Below are 21,936 nucleotides of genomic sequence, written 5' to 3' on the forward strand. Positions count from 1 at the left end.
TTCAATTTGCCTATTAGCATCTTTAGAAAATATTATTTTACTTTGTAGAGTAGGGGTTTTCTTTTCAGTGTATTTCAACTTGCATCATTTTCATTAACTGGAGCTCCCCCTCAAGGAATACAATAGGAAGTCAGTTTTGCAATACAAGATACAGATTTCTCATTTTGACTAGAAGAATCTTTATATCCTAGCCTTCAAAATCTTAGGATTTTATTCAGAATATTCCCTCACTTATTGCTGATATATAGCTTGCAAACCAATTTCATGTAGAAGTGAGACTGTCCTTAAATAAAGAAACATAGGCCAGAGAGGACTAGAAAATTTATTTGAGTGACTTTGGGGATTTAAGTATGATTTCATTCAATCTCCAATTCTTGTACCATAAAATATCTGATTCCCACACTTTGCACTAGTACAAAAAGCCTGTGTTTTGGCTCAGCCCTGTCCCTCACCCTTCATCAGAGCTTGAATGAGACCTGCCAGATGTGTCATTTCAGGGAGCTCTTACAGAGCACCTCTGCAGCAGCCCCACTGCCCACTGTCAGCCAAGCACCACATTCAGAAGAGATGAGGGGCTAGAAAATAACCCCCAGTGTCTAAACAAGGGGACACTGGAGGACAATTCTCCCACACTCTGTCATGCAGGTGTAGGCCATGGTGTCCAAAAACTGTGGAAGGAACTCTTCCAAGACATGACGACCCTTAGCCTTAAATTTTGCATTTCTTCAGCCTTACTTCTCCGATATAGATATTTTTCAGTATAAATAAAGAAACCCGAATCAAATCAACATAACAGTATATATCACACAAAACACAGCACATCACTGTTTTGGGGTGGAGAAAAATGAATAGATTATGACAAATGTCAGTCAGCTGCCTGAATTAATTTTGGAGCATCATTAATAGTGTGAAAATACCCAGACAATGAGGGGTGAGGGAAAGAAGTGAATATCTAGTACCAAACAGCTGTCACTGAGTAGGTGAGCATGAGTGAGAACATCACCATCAGGAATGGGGCTTGACTTTGTTCCCTTCTCTGAACCTCTAGTATCCCCACTGTCCCTTCACCTTGACTTGTCATAGGACACAGCTATAAAATTTTCCTAAACAGGAAAAGATGTCTGTGACTTAGGATTTGACCAAGATGCCCTCTGCAATACTTTCGGTGGCATTAGAGATTTTTCTGCCTGTCCACATTCAGTCATACTGAGATGGTACTATTATTATTATTATTATTATTATTATTATTATTATTATTATACTATATAAAAATTTGATCTGGCTAAGAAGTTTGTCCTAAATAAAAGAACATTCTTGCTGACTAAATACTAGCAGTTTGTGACAATTTCCACCTCCTCATATTGAGTAAAGACAATAGTGGCTGTGCCACTCCTGTAGGCTCCACCCTCCATATTTTCACAGTATTTATTCTTTGATTTCTTCTTCTATTTGTTAGTAAGATACTAAATGAGTCTAACCTTCCCCAGGATGAGTACTTGTTTTTTTTTAATATTGAAAGTATTGTATTTCCTTTCATTTTTCTTTTTTTTTAATTTATAGGTTTTTAATTTTTCCTTAAACAGTACATAGGCTGGGTCTCTGCAATCACTTTGCAGAAAAGAGGCAAACAGAGAGGGAGATACTGGCTGAATGTTTGCTCACTATAATCATAGTTAATAAAGCTAATGTCTGACCTGTGCATTTTTATAATACCCTTGATCTTTGACAGCAACTTCAGAAATACCATTTTTAGTGTTCTTTGGGGACTTGGTCCCACTCTTAGGACTCTATGGTACGGTTCAGAATGATGAGTAGCTGTTAGAATCTGGTTTTAATTTAACTTCTTTCAGGAAGTGAATGATCTCACAAAGCTTTACCTGACACAGTATCTACCACTTGGTTTTCTTTTTAATGTTGTACAGTAGGTAGAGAGCAAAATTACAATATTGGCCCCAGTAATGTCATGTCACCAAAGCCCTTAAAAGCTACAGTTTCATGCTATTTTTCTTGGCACAGTACTTAGATTTTGCATTTTGTAGGCCCTCATACTTTTGCAGTAGACTGTGCCTTGCTCCTCTGTGGTTGCTCAATCCTTAAACTTTGGAGTCGGGTACCACCCTTTATTCCTCCTAAGCAGCTGGACTGAATGCTCAGTCATTCAGGAGCCTGGTTGCCAAGGATCTAATAGCAAATCTTTGTAAAGTATGCATATTTATTCAACAGAAACTGGAGGGCAGACACAGCCAGTGAAACCAGTGAAACCAGAGCATTTCCTGGAACCTACTGCACCTACCTACCTGTAGGTATGGTACAGCTGTAAAATCTGCTGAAAGAGAAGAGTGGTTTTTGCTCAGTTAAAAAAAAATAGCATGAATAGCAACTGGTTTAAAGTGAAAGGAGTTGCAGCTAAATGGACAGAAGGGAGTTAATTGACTTACTTATGTCAAATTTAGTTAATTATTGTTTAACTAGTGCAAACAAAGCTACTGTTCTATGCTATAAAACAAAATCTGTAGAACTGTAAGTAAATACTTATAATTTCTTACTCAAGAATTACCTTATTATTAATATGACTCTCCATAAGAACCAAGCCTCAGTCTAGTTTTCAAATGTCTTTTATATAATAATCTAGCACAAAAAACCCTTCCCTGGTTCTCCAGCAGCTCAAGTCACAAATTTATGACTTTGAGGGGAAAGTAGAAATGCTCCACAGTTGATAGTCCTTTTCTGCTCATATACATTTACTGAGAAAAAAATCAATGTTGCCTGTCTTTTCTATATTCTGTGGCCTCTGGGCTGTGACCTGGAACTCAAATGTTTCAATTCACACTGGCTGAGAGCTGGAGAGCTGGAGGGAAATGGTCAGCAGCCAGGCATGTCTACTCACAGCCACATGAAGCCATAGTTTATACTTTGAAAGCAGTTCAACCGCAGTAGGATTTTTAATTTTTAAATGTAAATTAAATCCACCAAGTAGAGGGATCCATGTCTGATCTTAAAACTCTCTGTTTTAATTTAATTAATTAAACTGTACTAATTCCCCTTACACAGCAAAACTATATATTTTTCTAGAAAACATTTTTTTTGATTCTTCTTACTGTCCTGTTGTGTGACTAAACCCTTTCCTTCCTCACCTACACCTTCATTTCAATGGACACGCAATATGCAGATGGAGCAAAGAGTCCAGTAAATCTATCATAACATTTATACCCCATCTCCTCACTATTGTTGGTCTCTCATTTGTCACAAACAATGTGCAACTGAGCAAATTCAAGTTTGGAACATCCAGGCTGCATCAGAAATTTCTATTCATGCAAGTAGGAATAATTCTGTGCCCTATGTCAGCTGGCTTTGTGGTTTGCAAAGGCTGTAGTATCATGGGCTGATTAGAAACGAAATGAAGAATGCAGCAAATGCAATTGGTTTTGCTACTGCTACTCCCACCAAAGAAGGCACTTTTCATTTGTCTCTGTAATGAGGGAGCCTTTCCACTCACAGGTACATTAAGAAAGAATGTGTGCTTGGGGGGATCCCCACTGTGCACTTACCCTGATGTTTTCAGGACTTTTCAGATGGCTTCTGCTGAATTAGATGCATAAAGGAAGAACTAATCCTGCTGAATCAGGAAATGAGACAATGGGGATACTCTGTATGATTCCCAATATCTTTATATTATAGTCTGCAAAGGCTACAGCTCTGAATATTTGATACTTGTCTAACTCCACTGAAATCAATGGGAATTTGGTGTACAAGTTCAAACAAACTGCATGGGGAATGTGGAGGACCCTGGGAGCAGAGAAAAACATTTTCTATATTATTCAGGTATTTAGAATCTGTGTCTCAGTCTCATCTGTGTCTCATCTGAGTCTCTGAGTCTCATCTGTAAAACAGTATTGAGGTTTCTGAGTAAGACTGGGAAAAAATTACAACCTTATTTTCTAATATACCCTGTGCTTTGGGTGTTGTACCATTAAAATTTAGAATCACAAGCAAAAAGTTCTATTAATAGAGCAACAAAATTCATTTTAACAGCAGCCTATATGCCCACAATCTTTCCATATTGTTAACCTAACTAGTGACATCAGCTAGTTTTGTTGAATAAATAGATTAATTATTCTAAGAGTGGCATCCCCATTATTTTCCATTCTCTGCACAAAAAAAAGATCAATCATGATGTGCAATTAAATTACATTTTGTAGGTAAGATATGCTTCCTTGATATTGTAAGCATTTGCATTTTATATACTTCAGTTGCCATCTGCTAATGGTAATTTTATCATTCAATAAATAACGCTAAAGAGATCAACATTAATGAAGATTAGGAAATTTTTTAATATAATGAATAATTTGGGTTTATTTCTGTGAACTGCTAGTGCAGCCAGCAATAAAAAGGATAATCCATTAAAACTAGAGCACAGTAATGAAAGCTGTTGTCAAGACTCTGGCATAGTGGATGACCAAAGGGGATTGCAGATTCCTAGAGTGTTGACTTTCTCTCCCCTTTACTAAGAAGCAATGTGTGAGTCATTATGCTGTAGACAGATGGGACTGCTCCAGAGAGACTGAGATTGCATGCTAGCCTAGCAGAAGTTCCAGAGGCATTCGTAGCTTGGATAACCACATCTCCAGCAGGATGGGAGGAACCTGGGTATGACCAAACTCCTTCACAGAATGAAGGCTTTAGATCTCAGCTCAAATAAGAATGCTTCTCAAGGAGAGCATTTCAGGCCTGTGAATAGTCCAGTCAGCTTGACAACCACTACCAGTTTATATACAAGCATTTGATTACAGGATTGTCTTAGTAGATATATGCTGAGATATGCTTTTAGGTACTTGCCTGCTACCTAAGGTTTTAATTTGATTTTTTCTCAACCTATCAAAGAACAAAAAACCCCTTTTTTTAAAGTTTAAAACATACACTGGGTTTGATCTTGATTTCTGAGGCATAGCACAGATGTTTTCTGAAGTGTGACCAAAAACTTTTCTCTTAGAAAATCAGAAACCAGCTTAATCCCAAAATACAGAGCTCAGTTGTCCCCCAGTAAATTCCAGAATGCCAACGTCTGTATCTCCATGCTCTGCACTGAACACAATTCATAATTCAAATCCTGGATTCAGGAAATGTAACAAAGACACAGAAGCAGTAGCGCTGTATCTGACCAATAGATAAGAAGAATTAATGATAAAATGATACGTCCTGTGGATCAGACCAAATGTTCATTTGCCAAGTATTTTCCTCTCGGCTATGTCAACAGGACATGCTGCTTAGAGAGACATCATGACCATATTGTAATTATTTCTTTTTTTGTTCATCCCTATCATCCATAATCATTGAGGATGTTGGAGGGCATATCCTCTTTCTTTGCTATTTGTTTATGGGCACATTGTCAATGGATTTGTCTAATTCCTATTTGAATTTCCTGATATGATCTGTGTTCCTCAACCCATTTGAGCAACAACACCCAGTAGTGTCATCAATTATTCCAGGCTGGTAGGATTTCTAGAGGTCACCTAGCCCAACTTCCAGGGCATTTTATGGTTAACTTTAATGTTAGAGCAGGTTTCTGGGCCCTTGTCCACCTCAGCTCTGGAAACGTCTAAAAATGGAGATACTATAACATCTCTGGGCAATATGCTCCAGTATTTAACCATGCTCTTTGAGAAAAATATTTTCCAAATTCAAATTTCTCTTGCTTCCATTTCCTCATTTCATTTTATCAATCTTTCTCCTTTTTTTTTTTCTAACCACTGCATAAAAACTCCTTCTTTTATTTGTTTTAAAATAATCTCCTCCTGGATTTAAAAATTCTCCCCTGTAGTAGAGGCATAGGGTGAGAAATGTCATGAGTCTTTTTTCACACTATAAGTGAAATTTCCACAAAAGCAAGAGGATTTTTCTCCCCTGTGTTATGCAGTGAAGTGCTCTTTACTTCTGTTGAGGTGGAAATGTGACTGTATCTCAATCTTTGGATTATCTATAATCCAAGACAAACTATGACAGGAAAATTAAATATGCTACCAGTGATTTATTCTTGATTGCATGCAACTTATTACTTCAGAATAATTTATTCAAAATCAAGTTTGCAGATTGAGCAACGTCTACAAGCAGAGGAATAGACAATACTAGCAAACTCTTTGTGTGAATGTCCCTCTTTTGTACAAATCCTGAACAGCCTGTGGTTGGAGAAAGTATAGAACATTTAAAAAAGACTTTGAACGTGGTTATTTTGTGGTTCAGTATTTGATGGTCAGCTGTCTCTGACAAGGGTAGCTATTCCCATGACAGGTGAGTCTACATCAGCATCCTATCTATGCTTTATTTTGCTTGAAATGTTTACAATATAAATAAGCTTCTCACTGAGAAGAAATTTGCTGTTATTTTTTCTCACTCGCCCTGTAACTTTTTGTCTTTTAGTAAAAGACCTGCTAAGTAATTGCTCATCACTGAAGTGAGTTTTTCCCCTTGATTGATGCCATCCTACTCTAAACTGATAAAAACAATCCCTTATCCATTTTGGAGCCTCCAGAGGTAAATAATTTGCCATGTCAACTACTGCTCTAAATAATCCTTGGTTTATGAGCTTCTAAACCCTGTGGACTGAGGCATCATTTCCTCACTGTAATTCTAAAATAAAACATAATAAAATATTTTGTCATTGTCTTGAGTAAATGATGACCTCTCAAGCATGTGGTTCTAAGACACAGCAGAGGAAAGATTAAACACAAGCAATAAATACAGACAATTGTAAGGAGAGTGCAACAATAATGCAAAATTCTGTTGAAGAGAAACTTGCCATTCTTTCCAGTGGCAAAGAACAAAGGAAAAAAAATATATATGGAATGATGTGCTGCAGGAAGTGTGCCTAGATTTTGGCCCACATGTCAAACCAAGATGGAAGGAGCAAAATGGCAGTAATCATCAAGCAATTCTGCCTGGATGCATGTAGCACAAGCAGGTGCTGAAGTCCTGTGGACGCCAGGGGCTACTCAGGATTACTGTGCCTGCAGTGAGTGTTGAGGGATAAGCAGCTCCAGCAGTTTCATGTCTCCAGGAGCCATTGGTCTCTTGAGCCCAAGCACGATTTCCCATGGCAGACTGTGCTGGCAGCAAAGTCCCAGTCCGTGACAGGCTGGGTAGATGTGTGATGACTGTGGTGACTCTCTGACTTCCCAGGGCTCACTGCTCTCTGTTCCAGCTCCTGTCCCTATGATCCCTGCTGCAGCTGCGGTGCCTGGCTTCTCCTTGGCTTCAGGTGATGCTCAGTACCTGACACCTAAAGCCTCCTGCTCAAGTGTTTGCTACTGGCCAGTTCAGAGGGTGCTGCTGGTGCTGAGGACCCCCAGCCTAATGTTGCTGTCCCATCCCTTGGGATGTCTCACTCTGGCTCTCAGCTCACGGTCTGGCTCTTTTCCATGCCTCCATTGCTTGCACTAATGTACGTGGGATGAACAGAGGCATCTCCATCCAGTGTGGTTTGTCCCCTGTGCTAACATCTGGGTGAACCCAAAGGGCTGTACTCAGGATATCCTGCATTTCTTTCTTCTGAGTTGATGTCAGAGTCATTTTGGGGATAAAAATATCTCTACTGGACAATGCCTACCTCTTATTAATTCTTAGCTATTTCTCAGTCCTTTAGTTCCCACAGAATTGTTTTAGCAGGGAACAGCCTCTGCAGTTTTCACTAAACAAAAAGATTTAATTTTTTTTCTCAGTAGTCAGAAGACAAGATGGCTGTTGCCCTCAATGAGCTAATTTGCCTGAACCCAGCTGAAACATGAAACCAGATATTCAGGCTCAGGTGAAAAGGAACAGAGCCACCCCCGCTATTTCTTACAGTTCATTTTAGTGAATTTAGTTCCTATTGGAGACATGAAAGCAGATGACAGCAGCTATTATCCTGCTTTGTTCTGGTTATTTCTGGCTTGCTCTGAAAGAAATTTACTATAGAATAACCCATGTTAGAAACTGTGGCTCTGAAATTTTACACAAAGCAAATATAGCTTAAGCATCCTTCCTACATTGTCCTGACAAAGAAGAGTCCTCTCCCATGTTGAGGAGAGTGGATTTGTCCCAGTGCTCCTTCAACACTTGGTCTGTCTGCTAAGACAAGCAATGAGGTTGCCACTGGTAACAGTGTTTTACTTTGAGTACAGAATGGTATTTTTTCTAGGTCTAAATGTCTGGCAAGCCTGTTAATTGTGCCCATTCCAGCAGGAAGTTGAAGAGGTAGTTGTAACACTTAACAACCAAATAGACATTCATTAAAAAAAAACCAAACCAAAACAAAAACAACATCTTGAAAAATTAGTTCCATGCTTAGCACTAGAATAGTCCTTACTTTTTTCAAATCCACTGGACTGGAACACTATTACACTGAGAAAATGCAATTTGGAGCTACACAGGCAGTTTCATGGTAGGGAAAGTTTCAAATGCTGGAAAACTTTTCACTGTATAATTATTTTACTAAAATCAAAGGGGCTGTGCCAGTTAAGGATGAGTCAAGGATTTGCCTCATTGTTCTATTAAAATGCCAAGGCACAAATCAAATAGGAAAGTATTGGTGCTGCTTGAGCTAATCAAATGGCCATGTGAAAGCTGAAGTCACCCAAAATAATCCAACAGGATCTCTTAGCCCTATGTAGCTGAGTTCAGTCATTTCAGTTCAGCTGAATCCTAATGATGTTGGAAGGCTAATCTATGCATAGGCTGTTCAAACCACTCACTAGGAATAGAAAATGAGCTATTATATTGCACCAACTTCAGGAGTTCATTTAGGATGGTGGAGAGTCAATAGTGAACAATAAGCAAAAGTAAATACATAAACTGAGCAACCTAAGGGACAATGTATTTTAAATTCTGAGAATGAAGTGCATACTCTTGGGCAGATCATTTGACTCTTTTGAATTAAACTCTGAGACATTTAATAGGCAGATGCATTCTTTTCATTCCCAAGAGAATCAGTGAACATTTATTCCTTATGCCATCTTCATTGAAAACTGCTCAAACAATTGCAGCAGAACTCCATCACAGAGCCAGCTGAATCAAAATATAATAAAAGGCAATTTTTGTAGAGATCCACCCAGAGACGCAAGAGTTCTACTGGCAAAAAAAATAGGGATGTGTGGCATTTGGGCTCTGCCAAGCTCATGCCCTGTGAAAGACAACAGACAACAAACTTGGAGATTGTGTACAATGAGGAGACAAGGCAAGAAAACAACATTTACTGCCTTCCTCAAAGATAGAAATTTTATCCTCTACCATTTTTTACCATCTGCACTTTATGCTATTGGAGTTTTTGGTTTCTTAGTAATTTAAATGCAGGTTTATCCTATATGTTGAAAAGTGTTAGGCTTAGGGTGGCTTCCTCGGCTAGTGTAAATCAAATGCTTCATCTTCCAAAAATAAAATGTGTAGTCATAGGGAACCTTTTAGGAGACAAACACAAAAAAAAAGAAGCTGCATTTATTATTATTGCAAAACATAAGTAAGCAACTCACCAGCTCAGACTGAATATTTTATGTGCACCTTAAGAAAGGGATTAAAGAATGATCACATTAGGTTAATTACAAAGTAATGACATAGTTCTGGTATGGAATTGACTGGTTAAGGATATTCAATAATTTATCTTGTGGGTTCAAGGTTTACTTTTGACAAATCTTGGTTCTCATGACAAGTAACATTCCATCTGGGATTAATGCAAACCAGTTTATTTCTATTTTCATGGCTTTAAAAATGTCCAGGTACTTATTTGAGCACATTCATGCCTTAAGGAACAGACAATTCTTAAGAGGCCTAGGGTTTTGTTTCATGGGAAGGTGGTGCTTGAAGAAATTCAAAGAAAAGTCACAGGTAAGGAGTAAAATATCTTTTGGGAAACATGCAGGTAAACTGGAATGCTACCCTAACTTCCTTCACAGAAAGTCTGTTAAAATATAATTTTATGTAGTTATTCAAATACTACTCCATAGGGCAGTCTTTGAATATTATCTTTGAAAGGTAGCTGGTCTCCCTTCTGGAAAGACAGACATGGGACTGTCTGTACACACTTGATGTGTCAGTCAACAGCTGGGTGATGGAGAATATTGCACCTGCTTTATAGCTGCAAAACATCAGCTCATGAAGCTGGAAAGAGAACACTGTCAGAGAACTGCAATGATGCAAGTTGCAGAAAATGTAGTGATCAGTGCTACATCCTCAGAATTAAAGACTGTACATGAATCACAGTCATAGAATCACAGAAAATTTTAGGTTGGAAGGGATATTAAAAATCATCTATTTTCAAGCTCCCTGCATGGGCAGTAACATCTTCCACTATACCAGGCTGCTCAAAGTCCCATCATCCAACCTGGTTCTGAACACTTCCAGGGATAGGGCATCCACCACTTCTCTGGGCAACCTGTCACAGTGCCTCACCACCTTTGTAGTAAAGAATTTCTTTGCAATGTCTAACTAAACATAATGCCTTTCAGCTTGAAGTCTTTCACTCTTCTCTTATCAATACATGCCCTGGTAAAATGTCCCTCTCCAGCTCTCTTGTACGCTTCCTTTAGGTACTGGAATGAAGTTATAAGGTCTCCCTGGAGGTTTGTCCAGGCTGAACAACCCCAGCTCTCTCAGCCTGCCTTCATAGAAGGGGCACTCCAGCCCTCTGATCATCTTTGTGGCTTTTTGCATCTGCTCCAGCCGTTCCATATCTTTATGCTGGGGACGCCAGGGCTGGATGCATCACTCCAGGACAGCAGAGTAGAAGGGGAGAATCACTTCCCTTGCCCTGCTGGCCACATTTCTTTTGATGAAACCCAAGACACAGATGACTTTCTGGGCTGCAAGGACATATTGCAGGGTTGTGTTGAGCTTCTCATCCACCAGTCCTTTTATTTTCATGCATGATGGATGAAAATTGTTTAGTCTCAGCTGATGAATTACATATTCTAAAGCACCAGTAAATGTATGTACTACTACATATATCAGTATCAGAGGATGTCAAAATGTCTCAGCCCACTTCCTCAGCCCCATTCCTTTTCATATGATTCCCACAGGGAAGAAACCCAAACATCCAGACCAGGGAATGCTGCTGGTTGATGCAAAGGAAAATGGGCCAACAGTCTGTGCCATGCACCCACTGTTCAGGTGAAATGCAGACATTATGATCCCTGTGCTTCTTTCCTTCACTTAAAGCTTGAGTTATCTCTATTTCTTGCTGAAATGACTCCAATGAGGCTCACCTTTCATGACAAAATTGTTCATGGGAATAAAGAATCCAGTCTTGATGTTGTCAGTGAAATTGCTGCAGACTTAGTTTGATATAAGTGGGACCAGAAATTGGGGTATAACAATTTGAAAACATTTTGAGGGTGTTATTTTGCCCAGAACTCTTTTATCAGTGTCTAACCTGGTGTGTTATTTATTCACCACACATTATACTGCAGTTTCCTGACCAGACTGTGACATTTTGCAGCATCCTTTCAGCATTATTGTCAAAATTGTCTAAACTAAAAGCTAAAACTTTAAAATAACTGATTTTTCCAGTTTGCTTTAATCCTATATTTGCCTCTGGAATATTTCCAAAATCTATAACAGATTGAAGTAAGTTGAAATTGCCTTCTCTAAATTTCAAAAGAAATGGAGAAGGGAAAAAATCTTTTGGAGAAAAGCTTAGCAAGTCAATTAAAAAGAAGTACAGTCTAAAGAAGTGGTCACATGGTCTAGGGAAAAGAAATCACAAAAGAATCTTATGGAAGACATTATCTTCAAGGTCAGAATTGTCACTAATGACAACTAAGGCAATTTTTTAAAAAAATGTTCCTCCTAATGAAAAAGAAAGGAGAACTTCAGTACTTTCTGGTTTGAATTGCTTTAAAAAATACCCCAGCCAAACAAAATACATTGCTGTGTGCCCCACTGGCAGGAATTCTATTTCTTAATTGTGTTGCCAAGTCAATTAAAAATGTCCCTTATAATGGATGGGGAAAGCAACGTAATAAACTCTTAGTATGACTTTTCTGAAGCGAAACCTGCAAAGAGAGACTTTATGCCCTAGAGATCTTTATTAAGGCTTGATTATGTCAAAAATAAAAACTAATACTGAACATTGTGCATTAACACAGTAAGCCCTAAACACAATATATTCTTTTTCTATGTCTTAAATTAGTAATTTAATCAAGCTCAGGACAGCTCTGTGGCATTGAAGTCAACTGGAAGAGTACAGCACATGTTCATAACATAAAATTACCTTAGCCTTCCAAACCGGATGGCCACATCCAATTTGCCTATTGAAAAAGATCCATAATCATACTCAATTCTGAGTCATGGATCTGTTTGCAGTTTTGGAACTTCTATAACTGTCCTGCTAAGGAAAACTTTTATGTATCAGGATTTGAGACAACTACCCTCTTCAGTGACTTTTTGTATCAGGTTGCAGGATAAATGGGGGCTGTCTGCAGGAAGCCAGTTTGATGGAAAGCCACCTACAGCCAGCTAATTAAAAAGCTCAGGAGGATCTCCAAGATGGGTGCTCTGTCTGGTTGGAACCCACAGCCTGATTCTGAAAGCTGGTGCTGAATGTAATTTCTCCTGAACCTTTCCCTTAAGGCATGTCTGGAGTCACCTTTCTCCATCTGTATGGTAGTTTAACAGGTAAATTTTTTAGGGGGTAACTATGAACTAAGTGTACCTTTCCTCCAGCTCTCCTTTAACATTTGGCTGACTTCTAACAGAGCTTCTTGGGGACTTTTATAACATATTCCCTGATATTTAACCCTTAAATAACTGTCTGTAATCACTGTGCTTATTTTATTCCATTATCCTCAACAGTTAATTCCATTGGGATTTACTGCAGTATAAATGCTACAAAAGTAAAAAAAGGTAACTTATGCAGCCATTGAAAATTATTGCCTTGGCAAACCAAAATCAGCAACAGGACTTGAATATTATTTTAAATCATGATTAAATTATGATTCACAGCCCTTAGACCCTAATTCTATATGTTCTTAGCATGTGATGTTGAGAACAATGCTATTTATAGACATACAGAAATATTTCAAAGCCAGCAAAACTAATTCAACTAGCTAAAAATACATATATGCAAATGATTGAATTACTTTTACACAAGGTCTAACAAAAAACACATTACTTTTTTTGTTATGAATGACCTATAAGTACTCTATAATTGTAAGCAGGATCATGAAAATATGCTGGTTCCTATTTAGTCACTTACAGCTTGTTTCCTTTGCAATTCTCTTTGAGAAAATGGCCATATAGACCACGTAATCCATTTTGTCCTATATATTTCTCACATTTGGTATGTTTCTCACATTGGAGAGACATATTTCATTGGATTCTAGTCTCACATTGTTTTTAGCACACACATTTTTAGCTATTTACCCAAAAATTTATAAAAATAAGTTTCTTCTGCATCATATGCATGAATATTAATAGTAAGCACATGCAAAGTTTAGATTTGGTAAGTAAGCTGTAAAATATATTGGTATCTTTTAAATGTTATTTCTTTGTTCTCCAGATCATAAAGACTTGGGAGATGAGGGGAAATATCAATGTTTGTTTCTATTTGCCTCAGAATGAAATTTCCAGCTAACATGGTGGGAGACATGCTCTCAAACATGGGAACAGGATGTAACAGATGTAGTGGCATCTGCTTGCACTTTTGGAATCTTAACTAAAAATGTTCTGAGGAACAATTTTCCTCATCCTTCTCAGTGAGCACCAACTTAGCTACCCATTGATAATGTTTTAAATGTCAACATCCTTCTATCACTGCTTATCAGAGACAGAAGAGGAATGACTACAATATACCATCAAATTTCTCCCAACCCCAGGCTGGAAAAAGCTTTAAAATACTTAGCAATGATACTTAACAATGATAAGCTCTGCCTTTGCAAGCTGAGGCTGAGCCAAGGACACATGAAGGTCAGAAGGAGGACTGGGTCCAGGAACCTCCATGTTAATTTGGATGGAGTACATATCATGAGATCATGCATATGTTATCATTCATGTGATCATGTGACAGCCCTGGGTCTGGATAATTTTTTTTGTATGAAATGAGTTTTTTATTTTATAAATAGCAAATGCTTTTCTCGACACTAAGCTGGGAACGTGTGTTGATCTGTTGGAGGGACGTAGAGCTTTGCAGAGGGACTTGGAACGGTTGGATGGATGGGCAGAATCTAATGGGATGAATTTCAATAAGTCTAAGTGCCGAGTCCTGCACTTTGGCCACAATAACCCCCTGCAATGATCCAAGCTAGGAACAGTATGGCTGGACGGTGTTCAGGTGGAAAGGGACCTGGGGGTGCTGGTTGACAGTCAGCTGAACATGAGCCAGCAGTGTGCCCAGGTGGCCAAGAAAGCCAATGGCATCCTGGCCAGTATCAGGAACAGTGTGGCCAGCAGGAGCAGGGAGGTCATTCTTCCCCTGTACTCAGCACTGGTGAGGCCTCACCTGGAGTATTGCATCCAGTTCTGGGCCCCTCACTTTAGGAGGGACGTTGAGATGCTTGAGCGTGTCCAAAGGAGAGCAACGAGGCTGATGAGGGGCTTGGAGCACAAGCCATATGAAGAATGACTGAGGGAGCTGGGGTTGTTCAGCCTGGAGAAAAGGAGATTCAGGGGTGACCTTATCACTCTCTTCAACTTCCTGAAGGGTGGCTGTGGTGAGCTGGGGGTCGGTCTCTTTCTCCGGGCAACAACAGACAGAACAAGAGGACACAGTCTCAAGCTGCGCCAAGGGACATGCACGCTAGAATTAAGAAGGAAGTATTTTACAGAAAGAGTGGTCAAATACTGGAATCATCTACCCAGGGAGGTGGTGGAGTCACCATCCCTCGAAGAGTTTAAAAGATGACTGGATGTAGCACTTGGTGCCATGATCTAGGTAAGGTGTTAGAACATGGGTTGGACTCGATGATCTTACAGGTCTCTTCCAGCCTAGAATTTCTGTGATTCTGTGATTCTCACATAAGGACAAATTCCTTCAAGCAGATTTGTGGAAGCAAATATTTTGCAACTATTGTTATGGCTGGAAGAAAAAATACCAAAGCTGGAGGTTGTTTGGTTGGTTGGTTGGTTTGGTTTGTGGTTGTTTTTTAAGGGTTTTTTGTTTTGTGATTTTGTTTTTGTTTTTTTGGGTTTTTTTTTAATTTTGGGGTATTTTCTACTTACTGAGAATCTCAGTGCAGAAAATCTGTCAGTTGTCCAAAATGCAGCAACTTCATTGGGTGGATTCTCCTAACTGGCAAATTTATTATCCTTTCTTTTCAACCACCAAATCTAGAAATATTTGTCTCCTTAGCTTTTTGTTAAAGGAATCTGTAGCTACTTCTTTCCCACACCTGGAACCGAAGGTAGGCAGATGCAGCTTCATGTGTCCATCTTACAGTTCAAAAATGCAGTTCACAACATTGTGAATGCTGCATAAACATCTTAGTATGTTTAATCATTGCCACCTAAAAATCTCAATCAAGGAACACTTCATTAATAGTCTTAAATTCTGTTTTACTTCAGGACTCTATGAAGAATAAAGTAGTGGAGAGCTAGACTATAAAGTTATGTATGACAGACTAACCTCAAGTTTTCATTTTCTCCATGACAGAGCATTAAATGCTTGAGTAGAAAAAAGATATGAGATTTAGTCCTGTTATTTGCTCTTCATGTTGGAACTAAAGTCTTTGGTTTCTACTATATTTTGCTATTGAAGTCTAGGTCTCTTGGGAAACTCAATATATATTTGGAACTGTTAAAACTTTTGACATAAATTCAGTAGCAGAAATAACTACTCAATGCTCTCAAAATAGGTTTGACTATTTAAGTAAACTGCAGTGAAACTAAGTTGTTTAGGAATCATTTGGAATGTAGCTTGTCCAGCTCTTCAGCTGGTATAATTAACTGAGGTGCTAATCAGCTGTTTGTGTAGACAGTTAGGCTTACGTTAATCACCATTTGAAGAAAAGAAGAAAAAAGATACTTGATAGAAGCCACCTAAACCTTAGAATTAAAGCAGTCATACTTAGGCCCTGAACCAGCTTTTTCCCTCTGCCTCTCTCATCAGCTCAATGCATTTTTTTGACTTGCCTTCTCTCCTCAGGCAGGAAGTATCATGGAAAACCTAAAATATAGATATGGCTGCCAACCAGAAGACTTTGCAATTTGTGATGCTGGAAAGAGTGAGAGACCACACTTGGGGTTGGAGATATGAAAGAATCAGGTGAGATTTAGAGTCTGGCTACACGTAAAGCACAGCTAGTCACAACCTCTCAGCCATGATCCTGCTAAAATACACCGATTCTTTGTTGCTCCTGATCATTTTAGAGGGTAACACTTCTATTAGTCTTATGCCATTACATTTACTCTTTTTTTCTTAGCTGTAGGCTAATGGACATTACTGTAATAGCCTAAGAGTACTCAGCAGATCTGACTCACTGCATGGCTCTTCTCTTTGGAGAAAACACAGGTCCCAAGAGTCTTCTCGTTGGTGAAGCACTGAGGCACTTCCCACACACCTGCCTTTTGATCTTTGTCCACAATGGCCTTCTGATGGATGTGTCTAGGGACACATGGACCTGCACAGAAACCCAGGAAGGGACTGAAGAGGTGAGGGTGGTGCATTAAGTAGACCCTTTTCTTGATATAGGTGGTGTGATATTAGGGTGAATAGTCAACCCTGAAAATAGAAAAGGGTTGTAAGGTCAAGTAAGATTGATTGTGGTCATGCCAGCTGTCAGACAGTCTTCCAAGATGTCTGTTATTTAACCCTGATATTGAATATATCATGGGCTAAACCTGATTAAAAAGCATATAAAATGCCATGGGCAATTTAATGGGGAATAAATATGTAACAGTGACTTTCTCCTTTTTTTTTTGTAGCTTGCTCCTTAATCACTCCAGTGACAAGAAACATGTTTCATCCTGCCTTTCAAATGCTTTGCTCTACCAGACACCATCTGCATGAATACTATATTCCTGAAGAAATCTACTTACTTACAGGGGTGAGGCAAGGAAACAGGAATATTAACAGAGATGTGAGTGTTCAGTCAGCACATCAACGTTGATGGCTCCAGGAAAAATGATGGCAGAAAGGTGTAGAGAAGGACTTGCTTCCTTTACCGAAGGCAGTGTTGCATGTAAAAGAACAAAATATGCACAGTATATATAATGCAGTATTTCCACCTGGGTAAAATATGACAAATTCTTGCAAACTACCAATAAAGCACAGGCCTTAAAATGGTAAATTTATGTGGTTTCTAGAATGTAATATTGAGTCAGTGCTGTAGAATGGATATTTTGGTATTTGGGAGAGATAATGTCTAATGTTTTTGGGGTTTTTTTGAGTGGTATTTCTGGGAAAAAAATCATCTATGCATAAAAACTTCTAAATTATTACCATTTTTTACTAGATTTAAGACAACTAACAAGAAACCTTTGCTCATCTTTGTTTCTGTTTTTTGACACGCAGTTTGTTGTGCTGCAAAGAAATGTTGCGGTACATTGCACCTGTGATATATCCACCCTAACAACAGATGAGGAGAGAAGGAACATTCATGACTTTGCAATAATGAGATTGCTGATCCACAACCTGCTGACAATTTCTGTATAGAGGAAATAAAGTCAAATAGAATTGGCAAGGACCTCATCTCCATGCTGATAGCTGCACATCTCCTCAGATGCATCCATCCTCAGATGAGTCTTTCTGTTATCAAAACTTTTATTGTTATGGCTAAAGTAGTGGTGAGTGGTCTTGTCCTCTGAGCAATGAACTATCTGTATGTGGTAGTGTGTTGTTAAGTTTCTTGTGTTATTCCCCCAATTTATGTATTGTTCTCCCCTATTATGTGTAAAATGGTTTCGTTCCCCCAGTTTTTCCCGCCACTGCTAGCCTGTCAGCTAAGTTGCTATAGCAACTGCTATTCATAGTTGCCGATATGTAATTGCTCCTCCCCTGGTTTCCCTTATAAGTGAAAGTTGTTTCCTCCCTGTCCAGTCAATCACTCCCTTCCTCCTCCCAGGTTTCGAGAACCTTCTCCTCTCTAGAGATGGTGGTTGGCTGGGGTCCCAGGACACCTCCTTTACCTTTTGATTATTGGTCTCCATGAAGTGTCAGTTCTGTGAAGTTCATCCCCTCACCTTTCCTGATTGGCTCTGTCTGTACCCACCTCCCTCCTTTATAATCCTGTTTTCACCCCCTATGAAAAAACTTTTTCCCGGCTGGTTTCCCCGGTGTTTTTGGATCTGGCATCACCTGCAATAAACCGATGTTTAACCCCCGGGAAATGGTCAGCTCCGTTCCTCTCATATACCAGCGAGGTACGCCAGTCCGCAGCCAGCACAGCCCGAGGCCATCAGACGCCGAAGGGTGCTGGCCAGGAATTGCAGAGGGGCGTCGGCCTTTCGCCCTCAGCTAGTCGGATTCTAAACTTCGGGCCACATACGTTCCCCTCCGCATCTGTAGATTCCATATCTCCATTATTTTTTTCAGATTTTATGCATTGGCAATTTTTTTTTATTGCCAAGACTCAGTCAAATAGAAATTCAAACTGATAGGTAACAATTCTAAGACAAATTTTCCCCTGTTTACCTTTAATTGTTTTCTAATTGATACAAATAACTGTGTGGATACTGTTTTATATCAATTAGTCTCCAAAGATTAGAGTCAGTTTATACTGAAGATAACTCACCACTGTCAAATTGAAATAGTGCTTATACAAAGCCTCATGACACTATAAATTAGATTTCAATTGGATTTATAATAAATTGGTGCATGTCCCTTTTGCAGACACATCTTTATTTACTAACACTGCACTTGGTAGACTAGATACACAAAAACTAACACTGATGAGATGTTTGCATAAATGACCAGTGCTCACTGGTTTTTCTTGCTTTAGAGATCAAGGGTTAATCAAGGAGACAGGAGGAAGAGTGAATCATGCAGGGACTAGAATGTCTTATCAGCTGTGACCTGCTCAGCTGCTGAGACACGGAAGAAACAAGGAAGTGATTTATAGGTTATGCCAGTTCAAGACACACTCTTCAGGATTTGTTGGAGAACTATGATACTCTTCACCATGCTCATCCATGTCCTGTAATGATCCTCATCTGGGGACTTCCTCCCAGCAGACTGTTTCCTGCTCCTCATTTGGGGACTTCCTACTGGCAGACTCTTTTCCACTAGCATGACACAAGTTTCCCACTATGTACTGAAAACCAACCCTTATCTGTTCTATGTCCATACAGGTTTCTGTAAATTATACTGTTGCTAAGAACAAAAATATTTAACCCAAGCAGTTTGCAAGCATGCTAATACATACTAATTTATAGGTTGGGAAGGCCCATCTGCTACTTTTTACTTCTTGTCTTCAACTCAACTTCAATATTTAGCTTAGAAGTAGATAGAATAAAACCAAGTAAAACAGACATGAGTAAGTTACAAGTACTGTGCTTGATATGCAGATCTGTGTCTGTGGAAAATATATTATAAAGGATGGTAACTTTTACAATCTGTCATTTCGAATGTCATAAATATCTGTTGGATTTTCTAAAAAAAAAAAAAGTCTTTCTTTAGACATTACCAGATACAGAGGATATAATTCAGTTTTCCCACTGAAAGCAGGAATTATTTAAATTGATCTCTCTTTGCAAAAAATGACCACTGAAAAAGTCTATATACCAGGCATTTTAGCAATCACCAATAAATGGTATTTAAACTAAAAAAAGATAGTGTGAGACATCTAAGTTCTTCTAAAGGTGAATGTGTACCATTTTCCTTAGGTCTGTTAAAACCTTCAATACAAATAGGAAAAGTTAATTACTTTGCTCTCATTATACTATACCTACCATTTCAGTTTTCTTCTAATCCACCTTCCTCCTCTTAACAACTCTTTAAAAGGCAAGATTCTAAAAGAAAATATTTGAATATTGATGCTTCTAGCCATTTATTTAAATGCAAGCATTAGAACTCTTGAACTATGACACTTTCAATAAAACCTGCATTTGCATTTTTGTGCTGTGCACTGAAGACAGAGTTTCCCTGGCTATCAAACTACCAGGCACAGAACTGCAGAGGGAACCAGTTTCAGGCAATTGCAGGAGACATCCAGTGAGTGGGTACATCTGTCCCAGGCACAACATGAAACAGATGAATTATACTTACACACGTGACATAGACATGAAGACGCTGCACAGAAAAATGATAGGCATGTAAGAGAATATGCTGGCCTGCTATTGCTTAAAATGAAGTCATTTCCATTACTATGAACATGTTACTATCAACATGAGCATTTGGGAGCAGGGCAAGTTGCCCCAGCTCCCAGACCATTGTATAGCACTAAACCAAAACCACTATTAGTCTTAGCACTTTCCAGCAGCAATTAAGAAAGAATATTCAGCATCCTACCCTCTTGAAATTCAAAAGCAGTTAGTAGATAGCAATATTGTCAGTGCTTATTGCACAAATAAATAATCTGAATCTGAGCAAATATGAACCTCACAGTTAATTTTCTATTTAGTTCTCTTCGTCTATGTTTTCTTCAATGATTTTGACATTCTGCACAAAGTGCCTTCATTGTCAAAGTATCTGCATGATGAAAGCTATGTTTTCTTCTCAGGAAAGTGACTCCAAAACCTTATTTACTCTTATGCTCTCCAGAGCTTATGTAATGTCTATCAACAGCATGAACAGAACAAGTCAGTAGCATTGTCTGTGATTTTTCTCCTTAAATTTATGTGTGTGTGATTACAAGCTTGCAGCTGTGAATGCTGCTAATAGGTATCACTTGAAAATGCTGCTTTCACAGACAAAAAGAGGATGGGAGGAAAAAGGAATATGGTTAGGAGCAAGGGAGGTGGGTGGGGTCCGCTGAGTTGTGCTTAATGGTGTAAGACATAACTCTTATAAGAGGAGGTGAATTTGTAAATACATTTGGTTTCTCTAAGTTAAGTTAGTTTTGGTTTTCTGGTTGGCTTTTTGGGTTTTTTTTTTTTTTTTTTTTTGTTTTGTTTTTTTTTGAGTGTATGGTCTAGAATGAAGTAATCTTAAAGACCCTTTCTGGCCTTTGCTAATGCAGAGATTCATCAATTCTTAGGTGAACAATTTTCTTTGCTTTTTAAAGAGAAGCTGTGTTGCTTCTTAAAGGCTTTGTGGTTGATTTTAATTTTGGTTGGTCATTTGGGGTTTCTTCTTTCTTTGTTTATGGATTTCATTTTTCTGTTTTGATGCAATTTTATTTTAATTTTTTTCCCTGTTAATTCCATTGGTCATTGAGATCTGTTAGAGAGAATTAGGTGGCTATACCTACATGTGCGCATGGGCTTGAGCAGTCTGGATAAGCAACAAGCTAGGTGATGGCAAGCTTTCTAGCTGTATCATTCTGCTTTTAAATTATGTAAGGAGAGAGAAAGAACGTGAATTGTTCATCATTTCTGTGGTGTGCAAGATAATGCCACTTTTCTATAGCAGCTGTTCAGAAAAAAAATAGGTGCTCTAGATCCTCCATTTAAGCTCTGTTTTTAAAATACCTTTGGGGGAGTGGGGGTAGGGAGAGTGAAGGGATTTGAGAATTATAGATTGTTTTTTTGATAAGAACAGTTAAGGAATGAACTTTTGCCTATAGAGAACTTCTTGTTCATTATTTGCATAATCATTTTGTGAGTTTTTAAAGTAGATGTCATTTAGGATTAATATGTAAGAAACAGCAATACCTTCTATTGCAGTGCTAGATGTATATGTTGAAGATGGAAGCCACTCTTCTGTTTAAAAGATCCTTATTGCTGCTTTATGTCCCTTCCCAAAAAAATCCCCTACTATCTAAGGCATAACATAAATTCAGTGTGAAAGAGCAAGATAATGTTAATACAATGAGGCAGGGAAAGGGTGAAATAAAGCTAGCATTCGCCCAGTAACAGAAAGAAGCAATTACAGGAAGGTATAAA

At 38.6% G+C, this 21,936-nt stretch overlaps 1 long non-coding RNA gene across 1 annotated transcript; it reads left to right on the forward strand.

The window, feature by feature from the left end:
* Positions 1-14,065: 14,065 nt before the first annotated feature.
* LOC141728580 (uncharacterized) lies at positions 14,066-20,956 on the forward strand. The gene is made up of 5 exons (XR_012579656.1): positions 14,066-14,890; positions 16,100-16,219; positions 16,466-16,605; positions 16,879-17,033; positions 17,468-20,956. It is a non-coding gene; the product is annotated as an uncharacterized LOC141728580 (long non-coding RNA).
* The last annotated feature ends 980 nt before the right edge of the window (positions 20,957-21,936 follow it).

This window comes from Zonotrichia albicollis, chromosome 3 (assembly GCF_047830755.1).
Source record: "Zonotrichia albicollis isolate bZonAlb1 chromosome 3, bZonAlb1.hap1, whole genome shotgun sequence".
In the NCBI taxonomy this organism is placed as follows: domain Eukaryota; kingdom Metazoa; phylum Chordata; class Aves; order Passeriformes; family Passerellidae; genus Zonotrichia; species Zonotrichia albicollis.